This window comes from Balaenoptera acutorostrata, chromosome 9, assembly GCF_949987535.1.
Source record: "Balaenoptera acutorostrata chromosome 9, mBalAcu1.1, whole genome shotgun sequence".
In the NCBI taxonomy this organism is placed as follows: domain Eukaryota; kingdom Metazoa; phylum Chordata; class Mammalia; order Artiodactyla; family Balaenopteridae; genus Balaenoptera; species Balaenoptera acutorostrata.
In genome coordinates this window covers 82576621-82592796 of record NC_080072.1, presented here as the reverse complement: position 1 = coordinate 82592796, position 16176 = coordinate 82576621, and the positions used below count along the sequence as shown (strand labels likewise).

General features: G+C 39.1%; 1 long non-coding RNA gene across 1 annotated transcript in view; it reads left to right on the top strand.

The window, feature by feature from the left end:
* LOC130708943 (uncharacterized) overlaps positions 1-4517 on the top strand; it is a 30513-nt gene extending 25996 nt beyond the window's left edge. The window contains exon 3 of the long non-coding RNA XR_009009331.1: positions 3147-4517. This is a non-coding gene — a long non-coding RNA (uncharacterized LOC130708943). The remainder of the gene's footprint in view (positions 1-3146) is intronic.
* Positions 4518-16176: the final 11659 nt, after the last annotated feature.

Sequence of the window (16176 nt, the reverse complement as noted above, 5' to 3'; positions counted from 1 at the left end):
AGTGTGATCAGTGGTCAAAACTAAATTTGTTCTTGTATATTCATTATTAGTCGTAATGTTTTATTTAACTGTTTGATAAGTTCAGTTCATATATCAGTGTGAAGAAGTTATCTCCAGCAAACTCCTTTTTGCCCTGAGCATTGAGGGAAGACTATCAGGTAGGTTTAGGTTGTAATAGCTACACCTAAATCCACACAGCTCTAATAAGCATGGTCACTAGTCTAGCCTTGGGCAGACACAGACCCCCCCACACCCGGCCCCCAGGCTGGATCTACATTTACTTGACTATTGGTAGAAAGGAAAGAAAAGGTTAACCTTTTGACTTCCTATAAAAGGATGGTCATAAACTGAGTCAGAAGAGATCTAATAGAAGAGATCAATAAAGTGCTGGTGTGGATGGTGATAATAACAGTTTACAGATGCTTGGAAGCCCATGAGTCATCATCATTAATTTAGCTCCACATGCGTGTAGGCAGAGTAATAGGATTCAGACAGGCCTCTGAGGGGAAGATCTATCATATTGATCGAGAGCAGCCGGCAGGAAGATGGGCTTTCGGGTCTCATGTCTGACAGCGTTATGATGCAGTGGAAGGCAATCGATGGAGCCCTCCTGTCTAGCTGGACTGCCCACTGCTTTGAACACAGCCTCACATTATGACCTCCTCACTCTCTGGTCCACTTTTAGCCTGAAACTCTGCATCAAGTCACCTGCCCCCTCTCCAGCCCTGAGAGCGGGCTTCTGTCTGAGGAGTAACAACCCTCTTTTGTGCTTTATGCTAATACATGGAACCCTACTTTGTTCTTTGGGCTTGGATTTCTCAAATTTGTCAACAAATTAAATGTCCATTTCTTTTAGAAATGTGGCTTTGCCCTTGGTGTCTGTCATTTCTGTTTCCTGCCAGGGCTTGAAAGCTGGCCTCTGAACCCCAGGTGGCTGGGCTCCTGCTCAAAGACTGTCATGCCTGCCTGCCTGCCTGCACTTCCCAATGTCACCTGGTGCTAATTCTCCATCACTAAACTCTGCCACTGGTTTGGGGGGTACCATTGCTTCAAGCTGGAATATAGATGCTAATTGTTTACCAAGTATCACTTGTGATTTAGAGCTGCTGTCACCAGACGCTGAATTCTGTGTAGTGTTCTAGGTGGTTGCTCAGCTTCCACAAATAGGTTGTCTTTCCTTTTACATCTTTCTCTCTACCTGATATGGTTAACTAGGCCAAACCCAGTTCTGTCTTGGAATGTATCAATAAGAGGGGTAGGAGATGCAAGTTGTCCTTGACCTTAAGAAGGACCATTAATAACAGCAACTACAATCTAAAACATTCATTAATTCAGTGATTATCTTTTATTGGCTACTACACGCTAGATGTTGGAATCAGAGCAACAACAGCAAAAAAGACAGGACTCCCACTCTCACGGAGCTTATATTTTTAGGCAAGCATGCACACATGCATGTGTATGATGTTGTTATTGAAAAGAGGGACAATCAAAACCAGTATTGGGTTATAAATAACACAATGTAGAGAGTTTAAAGAGCTACTTCAAACTGGGTGGTTACGAAGTCTCCCTGAGAAGGTGACATTTGAAGTGACATAAAGAAGCCAACCATTGAATGACCAAAGGGAACATATTTCCAGAAGGGGGAAAAACTGGGCAAAGGTTCAAAAACAGGAATGAACCTGAGGATCTGTGATTCAGATCAGAGGGGCTGGAGATAGTGGACAGGAAAGAAGTGATTAGAATGAGGCTGGATCTTGAGTGGCTTTATGAATCATGATAGAGTTTGAGTTTAATTTAAATACAATAGGAAGGCATTTGAGGATTTTAAGGAGGGCAGTAACTTGATTGCGTTATATTTCAAAACGAGCACAGCACCTCTGGGCGGACTGTGGATGTATATGAAAGTCCTGAGAGGCAGCTGAGATTCCTTAGGAGGCTATTGGATAGTCAAGCAAGAGGGATGGTGCTTTGAACTAGGCTATGTAAACATAAATGGAGAAAAGTGGAGGTAGTATCTGCAGGACTTATGGAAGGATTTGATGTGGGATCATAAATCTTAGATTGTTATCTGGAGCAAAAGGACTGAGGATGGTGTCATCTTCTGAGGATGGGAAAAACTGAAGGGAAAAGCAGATCTGAAGGAGAAAAATCAAGTGTGCTTTTCTGGCTGTATAGGTTTGAGTTGCCTGTTAAACATGATGTAACTATGAAGAGTAGGCAGGGTGTATATGAATCTGAAGGGCTGGGAGATGTAAGGGGTGAAGGTGAAGCATTGGGAGCTGTGAAATAAGAGAGAAACTATATGTTAGTCTTTGACCCTGGTTCCTGACATAGAGCTCCTAAATCCCTTGGAATTTCCTGGGTGATAGTATTTTTTGTTTTAATGAGGTGACCCTTGGTAGTCTCCTGGATAGCTTCCAGATGGGAACTGATGATCAGAAAGACCAAACCATTATTAGATGCTTGGAACTTTCAGCACCATCGCCCATCCTTCTGGAAGGGGAGAGGAGCTAGAAATTGAGTTAATGATCAATCATGCCCAGGTGATGAGGTCTCCATAAACATCCCAAAATTACAGGATCCTGAGAGCTTATGGGTTGATGAACACATCTACATGCTAGGAGGGTGGTGCACCCCAACTCCATGGGGTAAGAAGCTCCTGTGCACAGGACCTTCCCAGATCTCGCCCTACGTATCTCTTTATCTGGATGTTCATCTGTATCCTTTATCATATCCTTCATTATAAAATAGGTTGTTAAATATAAGTAAGTGTTCCTCTGAGTTATGTGAGCTGCTCTAGCAAATGATCAAACCCAAGGATGAGGTCATGGGAATCCCAGTTTATATCCTCTGGGTCAGAAGTACAGGTGACAACCTGGGACTTGCTATTGGCATTTGAAGTGGGGGGAGGGGAGAGGCAGTCTTGTGAGACTGAGCCCTTAATCTATGGGTAATGATGCTGTCTCCAGGTAGATAGTGTCAGAATTGAGTCAAATTGTAGGACATCCAGCTGGTGTCAGAGAATTGGTTGATGAGTGGAAAACCCACGTATCTGGTGTCAGAAGTATCGTGAGTGTGTGAGTCGAGGGAAAACAGAGGAAGAATGTGTTTTTTTTATTGTTTTTTGTTTATTTGTTTTTTTACAGGAACCATCAGCACAGAGGTGGCATTTACAGGCTCAGGAGTGGAGTAGGTCCCAAGGGGAGAGTGTGGATAGAGAAGAGATGAGAAGGAGTCAGGAGAGACCTTTGAGACACACTAATGTCTTGAAGCCAAGAAGAGGAAAAGGCGCCTGAGAAGTAGTCAGAAATGTAAGGGTGCTATATTTAATAGGCCCTTATGTGCTAATTAAAAAAATATTTTAATGTATTGAGGTAACATTACATAAATTTCATGTGTACGACATTATATTTCGACTTCTGTATACACTATAGCTTGTTTACTGTCAAAAGTTTAGTTTCTGTCAGCCAGCATACAGTTGATCCCTTTACCCATGTCTCCTTCCTCCCCAGTTCCCTTCTCCTCTGGTAAACACTACTCTGTTCTCTGTATCTCAGTGTTTGTTTTCATTTGGCTTGGTTAGATCATTTTTTTTTTTAATTCCACATATAACTGAAACTTTTATGTAGGTTAACCACTTTAATCTTAAACTTCCAGAACTAGTTAGAAAGTGAAGTCTGTCCAAGCCCCTCCACTGGCCAGCTGTGTGACCTTGGGCAAGTCAACTAGCCTCTCTGTAACTCAGTTTCCTCACCTGTAAAATGAATTTATAAATATATCTACGTCATAGGATTTATGGTTGGATTAAATGGATGAATATGTATAAAGCCCCTAGAACAGTGCTTAGGACCTTTAAAATAATAATAAACTGACTTATGACCAAGTCATTGTTTTTATCAACCATGGTGCCACAGTGTGGAAAACTGAAATATTTCATTTCAGATATCATTTCCACCTTCATTCCCCACAACCAAATCTTTTTATGAGATGCTGAATGTTAATAAAACTCACTTTACTTTCTTTCTTGTCTATGGAGTGACTAAGTATACTGTTTTCCCCTCAGAAAAAAAGGTTAGTTCAGAGTTGGAATGAGGCAAAAATGCTCATACAACTAGCCAACCAAATAATCAGCCCTCATATAAGTATATAATGTGTTGACCATTATTTTTTTAAAGGTATATACTTAAATGTTTTATTCATAGGTGCATGGGATTAAAAAGTTTAGAAGTCACTGATTTAGACAATGATGTATGGGTTTAGCTTTTCTACTGAGTATCTTGGGTTTTATCTCTGCCTGACCTCTCCTCTGCCCAAACTTCTCTCAACCTCCTAAAGTCTTTGTAAAGTGAAACAAATTGCAATAACTCCTCTGCATGTACCTTTGTATAAATATTTATTCCATATTGTTACATACTTGCTTGCATATTTTACATTTGTCCACATTAGTGTTGTCTTTCATTAGTTCTGGCTATTTAAAATACTAAAGATATTAATGATTAAATTTTCTTTTTGTAGTACCCTCCATAGGCAGTAAGCTAATTGACAACCCTGATGCTGTTTGCTTTTGTTCCTGGAGAAATTATTGTAGGATTACAAATTTCATTGAAACTTATTGAGTCTCGTATAAATAATGCGTGCACTTAGTAGACATTGGGTATGTTTGGAGATGGCACAGTTTTTCTGGGGTTAAGAGCGTTTTGATGATATTGACCTTGTTCACTTTATGTCAAAACAATAAATCACTTTCCTTAGGAAAAATTTTGCCTCAATCATTTAAATTTATTTGGTATTTGTTGAGATATAAAGAACCCACTTTCATACCACAAATTGTTCTAAATGAGATACCTCCTCCGTGTCTTTTCTGGCCAAAACAAATCTATAATTTCATGTCTCAATGGTTATGCCCATTTAAATATTTTCCCATCTGGGGACAACCATGGTCTCCAAAACAGTACCACTGATTTTAACCCTCACTTCCTATTTTTTCTAAATATAATTTTTTATTTTACATTGGAGTGTGGTTGATTTACAATGTTGTGTTAGTTTCAGGTGTACAGCAGTGTGATTCAGTTACACTTATACATATGTCCATTCTTTTTCAGATTCTTTTCCCATATAGGTTATTACAGAATATTGAGTAGAGTTTCCTGTGCTATACAATAGGGCCTTGTTGATTATTTTATATATAGTACTGTGTATATGGTAATCCCAAACTCCTAATTTATCCCTCCCCTCATGTGTCCCCTTTTGTAACCGTAAGTCTGTTTTTGAAGCCTGTGAGTCTGTTTCTGTTTTGTAAATAAATTCATTTGTATCATTTTTTTTTTTAGATTCCACATATAAGTGACATCATATGATATTTGTCTTTGACTTCATCTAGTATGATAATCTCTAGGTCTACCCATGTTTCTGTAAGTGGCATTGTTTTTTTTAAACTTTTTATTTTATATTGGAGCATAGCTGATTAATAATGTTGTGATAGTGTCAGGTGCACAGCAAAGCGACTCAACCATACATATATATGTATCCATTCTCCCCCAGACTCCCCTCCCATCCAGGCTGCCACATAACATTGAGCAGAATTCCCTGTGCTATACAGTAGGTCCTTGTTGGCTATCTTTTTAAAATACAGCAGTGTGTACATGTCAATCCCAAACTCCCTAACTATCCCTTCCCTCCACCTTTCCCCATCCCCCAGTGGTAACCATAAGTTCATTCTCTAAGTCTGTGAGTCCATTTCTGTTTTGTAAATACGTTCATTTGTATCATTTCTTTTTAGATTCTGCAAATAAGTGATATCATACGATATTTCTCTTTCTCTGTCTGATTTACTTCACTCAGTATGACAATCTCTAGGCCCATCCATGTTGCTGCAAATGGCATTATTTCATTCTTTTTTCATGGCTGAGTAATATTGCATTGCATATATGTACCACATCTTCTTTATCCATTCATCTGTCGATATGTTGACCATTATTGTTTATTAAAAAAATAATTGTTTTAAAAGCAGATTTATTAATTTTCACTAGGTATATACCAAATATGGGACTCAGTCTCAATAAAATAATAATTTTTAAATGAAACATTGTCTATTAATTTCAAGTAAATAAAGCAATTCAAGTTAGGTTAATTAAGTATTGTCAAGAAAAGGAGTTGGGAAGCTACTTCAATAAATAGAGAAGAATGATTTGTATTTAGCATATTTGTTGTTCATCTGTAAATTGGTGTTTTTAATTGTTTTAAAGCAATTTGTTCTCTTCAGCAAATTAAATGTTCCCCTATGCAAGTGTTAGACTGTTTTATTGGCAATTTTTTTATGAAACAAATTTAGCTTCTGCTTAATTTCTATCCAAATTAATGAAGGTTTCTTTCATTTATGAGATTCTAAATCTTTTCTACTGGTGCTAAAATTAGGTTCTATTACTAAATTTGAGAAAGGAGGAGAATTTCTCTGTCCATAATTCCAATATCCAATTCAATAAATTATGTGAAAGGATTGTTGTTACTTTGGAAGAAACTGTGAGGAACATCTGCCAACACTAAGAGGTGACAGGTCTGACTATAATTTTGTCTGAGTATACCGCAGGGCATTACTCATCACAGACAACCTTTAAATGTCAGAAGGGAGGAAGAAAAAAGGGAAAGAAAGAAAGAGAGGGAGGGAGGAAGGGAGGCAAGCTGGGGAGGAAAGAGGGAAGGAGGGAGGGAGAAAGAAGGAAAAACAATCTCCTTGATGAGAATTTGGTTTGGAAGCACTAGTTTCTGAACAAGTTCAATCACCAGGGACTAGCTCAACTCTGAAAAGTTTCCAAAGTTAGGCTGATGGGCTCTGTTGAAATTCACCCAAGAATTGCACACCTTGCTGCTGAGGAGTCACACCAGATGTCCTGTCCAAGGACTAATAACATTTGTTCCTGTAGGCTACATCCATATGTGAAGAAGCAGAAGAGAGCATTTCAGAGCTGGTTAGTCAACTTTAAGTTATGCTTAGTGCACTGTATCGGGAATACAAAAGCATTTTCCAGATGGCATCATAAAGTCGGTTCATTTTTGCAGAGCACCGTCTCATTTTTGAGAAATAGCCCCTTGTTTTTCATTCCACTCGGTCGTTTTAGAATTGCTTTCTCTTGCCATAAATGCAACACAAACTGGAGGGTCGGGAAAGATATCTGCTGTGTATTATGAAAAATGTCTAACAGACTGTGAGTTTTCAGCTATGAATTGACGAGGTAGATGATAAGATATTGTCTTAACCACTGGCCAGGCCATCAAGGAGACAGAGTGCCAGATGGATGTTGGGATTCTACTTCCACTGTTAATGATATAACCTTGTGTAATTCACTTAATCATACTGTGTTTCAAGGTCTACATATGTATGAGAGCTATTCTAACTCTCAGAAATTCCTCTGTGAGTCATCCAAGGCCCAGCTGTCACGAATTGTTTCTCTACCTGCTTATCTGCATGAACTCTGCTGTAGCCAAATTGTTCAACTCACTTTCTTCTAAATACGCCTTGTACTTTTCCAAATTCATGTCTTTCATCAAGCCATTTCCTTGGCCTAGAGTGCACTTTCTCTTCTTTTCTGTCTGGCCCAATACTACTTGTCCTTTTGAGGCAAGCCTCCTCCTTAATGAAGGCATGTGCATATTCATGTAGCTCTATGATGGGATTTTACACATGTAATCTCATTTAGTCCTCAGAACAGTATAAAGTAACTATTTTAGGCTTATTTTATAGGTGAGAATATGAGACTCTAATTAAATGCCGATTGTCCCAAAGTCTAAAGGCGTTATCAGAACCTGGACTAAATTCAGGTTTCTTGGACACCGTGAGTTCCTTCCACTGCTCCACAGTCTCCTAGTAACATTTCTTGTATCCTTTGTTACAGTTATTGTTGTTACTACTTTTATACTTTTTTAACATAAAAATTCATGTTTCCTTAAATAAATAGTAAATGCCTTGAAGAAAGGAATAGTATTTGCATGTTTCTTACACTAGAATGTAAGCTCCATGGGAGCAGAGAATCTGACTCTGTTATTCACTGTTCTTACACTAGCTTATAGATCAGACCCTGGCAGGTAGTAAACAAAAAATAAATATTTACTGAATGAATTTCTGTATGTCTCTTACAGCAACTGGCCTTGCACATAGAGGGTCCCAATAAATACTTGTTCTTCTTGTGCAATGAGACTGTCCTCCATAAAGATTTTTAGATTAAAATCTTCTTGGATATTTACAAAATGCTTTCCCTTTCCCCCTTTCCATGCCTGTTATTTACTTTCAGATATTGATCTTGTCTACTTAACATGGCTATTCTCAAATCACTAATTGAATCATTTACCCTACTCTTGGCTTCTCATGCTGACACCAAACACTGCCATGTTTGTCTCTGGTGATGTGGAATGAACGGCATATCATGAGATTAAAAGTTGCTTACTAAATATCATTTATTGAGTACTAATTGTCCCCATGCTAAGCAGCTCATTTATATTAGTTTACTTAATTCTCAGAGAAGAACAAAGATTCTTTTTACAGGATAGGAAACTAGATTTCAAAGAAATTAAGCAACTTGCTTACAACCACATAGCCAATAAAATCATGAGCTAGGATTAAAGCCCAAGCTCTAAACCACTGAGCTCAGCTACGTCCATCAGTCTTGTGATGCTCTGGGAGAGGAGGCTGAATATTCCCGTAAACTGGTATGATCAAATTAGACAAGCCCTAACAGTAAAGTGAATAGTGGCACTGCATTTTGGGGGCTTGACTATTGGGAAAACTTCCAAGTCATTGATAGCCACACAAATATCAACTGTTTCTGATTGTTTTGTTACCATAGTCTAAGAAATTATTAAACATTGCAACTAAAGTTCCAGCTCTTAGTAAAGTTATTTTGTTGGTAAAAATTAGGTTCTATTCATTAGTGAAAGAAAATCATTAATATGTAACATTATTATCTCTAACTTCAATCTAGTAAAGGCCATTTTGAATATGGATAATATTTCACCAGCCTTATTTAGTAAGACTTCATCAGCTAAGTTGACTTTAGTTTTGGTTTGGCATTGAGTCACATCTTTTTGTTATTTCAGGGAGTCAGAATGAGTGAATCAGCAGTGTTCACTGAATATTTAAATATGAAAATAAAAACACAATGTAAAACATGACTTCTAAGTATTTGCAACAGCTTTCACAGTTGTTATAATTTTGGAGCTGGTGAAAGTTTAGTTGCTCTGTCTTCTAAAATGAACTGTATTTGGAACCTTGGCTTAGCCCATTTTTAATCTCTTCTGATAAGTACTGCTAAAGAAGTTATTATCATTGGTGCAGCATAATCAGACAAAGAGTGTTCTAGGTTGCAAACTTTTAGATTTTTAGAATTCATATGCTATTTCTTTCTCTAGTACCTACCATATGTAACACTGGACAAATTTCTCATAAAACAGGTGTTAGTTTATTCAACTCTAAGTTGAAGTTAATATATGACTCAAAGAATTTGAAAGGAATCTATAAACATACGGAGTGCTTAGAATTCCTTTAACCAAATCACAATGCAAATATTAGGTAGAAGATTGTGACATTATGATATTTTATCCATTTGATTTCTCATTTTGATATCTGTGTAGTATGGTAATGGATAACAGCAAACAGTAAATTTAGTTTATAATACCTGTTATGTATTCCAGATGATAGGGGAAAAACCTGGAGTGTAACTTAGGAAACAGTATTGTTGTTGTGGCTGTTGTGATATTAATAAATCAGTAGCTTCTGACAGACTCAAGCAGGGAGCTGACCCTTACTTTATTGTAGGAGTCTAAGGTCTCCTGATCTTCAGGCTTTGAATCCTTGCTTGGAAGAAGATTAAACAGCACCTCATTTTATGGTAAATCAGTAAGTAATGATAAATTATTTAAATGACTGCAGATTGCCTTTAGCTTTCTTCTTTAGTATATGTACTATATGCAGATGAGTCTTTAAAAAGGAAATCGGACATCCTTTATTAGCAAAATGATACATTCATTACGTATTCACTAAATATGCATTGAATGCCTACTATGTGTTAAGCTCTATACAAGGTGCTGAATTTCAGTGATGAATCAGATATGGTTCCTACCTTTAAGACGCTCACCATCTAGTGGAAGAGAAAGATGCATCAACAGCTAATTTCAGTATGCATCCCAAAGTCATATTTTTTGTTGGAGGTGTCATAACCACAAGAAATAATGTGGGAAACATGGCAATATACCCAAAAGTTAGATAAGAAGGGTTACAGAATTAAAATCTATTATAGAATAATAACGTTTAGAAAGTACAGAATTTATATATGGTAATGTTGATGCAAAAGGAGGTGGAGCAAAGAGTTGGACGAAGGGTAGAGGTGATGAGGCAAACGGACCTGGCCAATGAATGCACAGGTGGGAAGGAGCTATGGAGGGAACTTGCCTTCTGGTTTATGCAAGACAAAGCAGACTTCAATATCCTGGAGGAAGCTGGTGACAAAAGAACACAGATTCTCCCATCCATAGAAACCTCTGGGAGAGCCAGCAGAAGCCTTAGTCTCTTCCCCAAGGAATCAGAGGAGAAAGGGGAGATCTAGGGGAAGCTGCAGCAAAGGCCATGGCCACCCCTAATGTAATAATATAATGGCCTTGCTTATTCATCTTCATGTCAACTTCATAAGCCTTGACCAGGCTTATATGATGAGGTAATACATAACATAAATACCACAAAAATGTGGAATTTCTCTTGCATTTGCCTTAATCCTACAACATTCTCCTCTCCCTGACTGTTTTTCCTTAGCTGGGAGACATGAGGCTGATGTTGTCCAATGGTAGAGAGAGGGAGAACTGAAACCCCAAAATTTATATTCTTAATTTGAAGCTTAAATGCTTTGATCTAAGGGAGAGATATAAATACTTTAGAATAAAATATTTGATAAACTGGTTATTTCCTCTTCTCACCAATGTTGCAATGTTTTAGTTTGGGTCTGCTGTTGCAACAAGGTAGAGTTCCTAAATTTGGCTTGCACATTAAATGGTGGAGAAATCACTGAGTGACTTGAGTCACCCTGGAGAAACCTACAGAAATAGGGCTCAAGGTAGAAATTAAGTCCAATTTAGGAAAACAGAGAAAGCCACATATTTTGCACACTAGAATTTGTGACTTGAGGGAGTTGCATCAGCTAAACTTACTTTCAAAAGTCAGTTGGGGGTCTTCCCTGGTGGCACAGTGGTTGAGAGTCTGCCTGCCAATGCAGGGGACACGGGTTCAGGCCCTGGTCTGGGAAGATCCCACATGCCGCGGAGCAACTGGGCCCGTGAGCCACAATTACTGAGCCTGCGCGTCTGGAACCTGTGCTCTGCAACAAGAGAGGCCACGATAGTGAGAGGCCCGTGCACGGCAATGAAGATTGGCCCCCGCTTGCCACAACTAGAGAAAGCCCTTGCACAGAAACGAAGACCCAACACAGCCAAAAATAAATAAATAAATAAATGTAAAAAAAACAAAAGTCAGTTGGGGGTCATATGTGATTTCATGGACATCCATAGCCAAAAATTTTTTCCATCTCTTTTCTGATGCCCTCAATTTTTTTAATGCAGTGATATGTGTTTCATTCTATAAACAGGGTCTTGAGTTAACTAGATAACAAGAGTTTCTATTACTATAGAATTAATTTGTCAGTCAATCAGGAAGGACTAGTGATTGGTTATTAAGGTCTCTCCTATATGAATTTAAAAAGGGGGTTAGATATCAATACTTGGAGATTTGGGGTCACCAGTAATGAAAGTGTTGCTGGAAGAAGAGGCAAATGCACTCTCCAAAGGAGAATTGTTTTCTGAGGTGTTGTTGTAAACAGTTCTTCCTTCCATGATTTATGAAGATGTTTCCTTTAAACAAACTAATTTCTGGGCACTTGTATGTGAGAAAAATCGCTCTCTCTGCATTTTAGGTGCTGAAAAGTGCTTTAGGAGCCTTGCACAATTTGACTTAAACTTTTCTTTTTGTAAGTTTTTATTTGCTAAAGCTTAAAATCCCTCTCTAGGAGTATTTTTTGGAGGGGCTTTATAATAATTCATAAGTGAAATCCTGATTCCTTGCACATGAAATGCTGTAATTATGGAAAATGATGCTATGCTGAAAAATGTGTCTAGGAATGCCCAGGTAGGTGTAAATAGGAATCCCACCCTGATATCACACTGAGTTTTCTCCAGGAGGCAGGCATGCCTGGAGAACTCTTGAGGATGATAGACCAACCGTCTGTTTACATAAGGATTTATCTACATCAGGGGCCCCTGAGAAAGAACTCACTCTAAAGGAAAAGAGTTCATCAGTACTTTCACTGTTGTGGCACAGGTTCAGTCCTTGATCAGGGAGCTAAAATCCCACAAGCCGTGTGGTGGTGTGGCAAAAAAAAACAGGAAAAGAGTTCAGATTCAGATTCACAAGGTTGCCCTACAGACTCATCTAGTCACAGGTTGAGGGACTGCAGTCAACAGTGGATAAAATCTCAAAGAATCAACTCACTAAGATCTCTGTCAGACATTGACAACTCAATGAGGCAATGCTTTGTGGCCTCTGTAATGACACTTGGGTGAAAAACACTTGCCCAACCACAAGGTGACTGTTGGAACCCAGAGAAGTTAAGCAATGGACATGGTAGCCTGGGCAGCAACCTGGGGAAGTCTGCGTCTGGAGACGAGAAGCTGTATCTTGCTTCAGCAGCTTCTCTTTGGTTGTGGTAGAAGATGGCAGAAACTGTAGCCATCACTCTGGGAGCTGGAATGCAGGAGAGGAAAATCAGCAACAGGGCCCAGTGTAGTAAGTGTGGTGGGTAAAAGGACTGATTCTTGAGCTTGAGTGAGACAGTTCTTTGCTTCTCTGTCTCCTCTGAGAAGAATGTGAAGAGATGGAGTCAGGGAATGGGGAGTGGGGACAAAGTCAAGGAAGGTTTACTTCAGATTTGGGCAGTGCATCCAAGTAAATTTTTGAGTTACACCTTGTTTGGGATCCTTTCAACTGGGGAGTCCTCTGAGGTAGTCCTGGAACTTTTATCAACTTCACCACCTTAAGGAGTTCTTTTAAGGTACAGGTCCACCACAGAGAGACCTAGCTGCTTAATTGTGGCTTCTGAGTGGGTAGAGAGTCGTGGTGGTCGTTGTTATTGTTATTGCTCTCCAGGTAATGGGTATTCAACGTAGAGGGAAGTTCACCCAGTGAAATAAAAAGAGTATAGGGGAATCAGGAGGCTTTAATTAGCCTCTCCTGGATTCATTTTCTTCACCTGTAAAAATAAGGTGATTCTTAACATGGAGTGTGCAACAGAATCATCTGAAGAACTTCAAACCAAAAACAGCAGCTACCCGAGACTCATAAATACATCCTAAGTTAGATAAAATGCATATTCATATTAAAAGAACTCCATAGGTGTGTCCACCCATTGGTTAAAGACCTGAACCAGATTTTTTTACAGGTTCCCTTCCAACTTAAAAATACTATTTTTCCTCATGTATTTGTATATATTGCTTGTAAGAGATTAAATTAGCACAATATATTTTAAAAATCTTATGAATTTGCCTGTCCTCTAACTTAATAAGTCCTTTAATAGAAATTTATCCCTCAGAAATTAGGTCATGTATACAAACATATGTATTCAAGAATAATCATTCTTGATTATAAAAGCAAACTGTTGAAACAACAAAACGATTAACAACAAGATCTTAATTATGAGATAAATTATGGTACATCCCTAAAATAAAATAATGTGTAGTCATTGGAAATTAAATTTTAAGAGAATAATTACTGATGTGGAAAATGCTCATGATATACTATAAAATGAAGAAAAGCAGATTTTAAAGTATATGTGAGTATAATCATCTGTGATTATTAACATGTGTGAGAAATACGCTGAGGGAAAGAAGCTAGGCACAAAGGAGTACATACTGTGTGATTCCATTTATATAAAACTCTAGAAACGACAATCTAGTTGATGGTGATGTAAAGCAGATGAGTGGTTGCCTGCAGCAGGGAGCGGAGATGGAGATGGACTGAAGGGACCGGGACACAAGGCACCTTGTTGAAGTGATGGGAATGCTTTTCATCTTGGTTGTGATGGTTACACAAGTGAATGCATTTGAACAATGGAAATTAGTACATTTTATTGTATGGAAATACTACTTCAATCAAAAGTACAGACTGGGGCTTCCGTGGTGGCGCAGTGGTTGAGAATCTGCCTGCTAATGCAGGGGACATGAGTTCGTGCCCTGGTCTGGGAAGATCCCACATGCCGCGGAGCAACTAGGCCCATGAGCCACAACTACTGAGCCTGCGTGTCTGGAACCTGTGCTCCGCAACGAGAGAGGCCACGATAGTGAGAGGCCCGCGCACCGCAATGAAGAGTGGCCACCGCTTGTCGCAACTAGAGAAAGCCCTCGCACAGAAACAAAGACCGAACACAGCCAAAAATAAATAAATAAATTTTAAAAACTACAGACTGAAACTTTGTATAAAGTTTTCTATAAAATGTTTTTTCTAAGTACCTAAAATGTTAACTGTTTAAAACAGGTAAACTATTGAAACAAAACCATGGAAACAATATTTCCTTTTTTACAAATGTATGTGTCTGTGCCTTAAAAACAAATTAGAAGTATATAAATATAAATATATAACGTAGTTATTATACTTGGGTGGTGGAATTAGAGGTGATTTTTTTCTTTATACTCCTAGTCTTTCAAAATTTCTATAATGAACATTTTGATATTAAGAAAATAATCATTTTAAAATTCATGTTTAGATGATACTAAGCTGAACTCCCAAAGCACTGGAAGAATAGGTGAGCTAAGAGTTTAAAAAACCTAGTTATTCTTGTCTTAATCAAATGTGACCTTAAAAAACAAACAGAGGTAACAACAACATGGGTGCAAAGTGACCCAGTGGGAACGTGCACTTGAGGTAGTGAGGACACCAAATACACAAACACAGCGTGTTGGCATGTGTGAACGTCTGCTTCCTTTCACTGAGATGGGCAGTATCTTGGCCAGCTGTAGCAGGAACTCAGGCCTATTTTTATTTAGGAACTGAGCTCCTGCCGCCTTCCTGAGCTGAGCTGGTGCCCTGCTGTTGTCAGCCCGCTGTACTCCCCGGGGTCCCCAGCCCTCGGATCACTGGCCTGCACATCTCCTCGTCACAGGCCCTTAGAGCGCCCCAGGCCATAAAAAAGCAAAGGACATGCCAGAGATGAAGGAAATGACACAGGCAGTTGCTCTCGAACAAATAAGCAGAGGGGAAAAAAATATGGCTGGGAATCTAAACAAGGATGCAGGAGAGGAAGTAAACAAGCAAACAAAGCTCAAAGCTAAGATCTCCCAAAACAAAAGCCCAGCACCAAAGTCATTTCTAGGGGAAAATAAATATCTCCTCACGGAGACCAGGGGAAATAGAGAACTTCCTTACTAGCAGTGACTCAACAAATACCCTATAAACCCATTGATTGTGAAGTCCTGGTCAGCTCTCTGGGTCTGTTAGCTCCAGAAGAATAAGGTGGCTTAAGTCTAGACAGACCTTGGTCACTTAACAGGGTAAGCTTGAATCCAAGCCTAGATCTCCCAGTTGTGCTCTTGGGGGGCGCCATTCTCATATAATACAATGAAAGGTGTCCACGGAGTGATGCAGTATGCTAATAATCACTTACCAACCCTCATCTGTAAAATGGGGTTCATTATCCCTGCTTCACATTCTGTGGTACAGCTCAGTGACATGATTACGTAGTACTACAGTTTCTCTGGGGCTCACTAACTTCTGGTCCAAATGAGATTACAATAGCAGTTTTATTGCCTCTTTTTTTAAAATTTATTTATTTTATTTTTGGTTGCGTTGGGTCTTCGTTGCTGCATGCGGGCTTCCTCTAGTTGTGGCGAGCAGGGGCCACTCTTTGTTGCATTGCTCGGGCTTCTCGTTGCAGTGGCTTCTCTTGTTGCAGAGCACTGGCTCTAGGCACATAGGTCTCAGCAGCTGTGGTATGTGGGCTCAGTAGTTGTGATGCATGGACCCAGTTGCTCCGTGGCATATGGGATGTTCCTGGACCAGGGCTCGAACCTGTGTCCCCTGCATTGGCAGATGGATTCTTAACCACTGCGTCACCAGGGAAGTCCTTTATTGCCTCTTTTTAGCCCTCTGTGTTATAC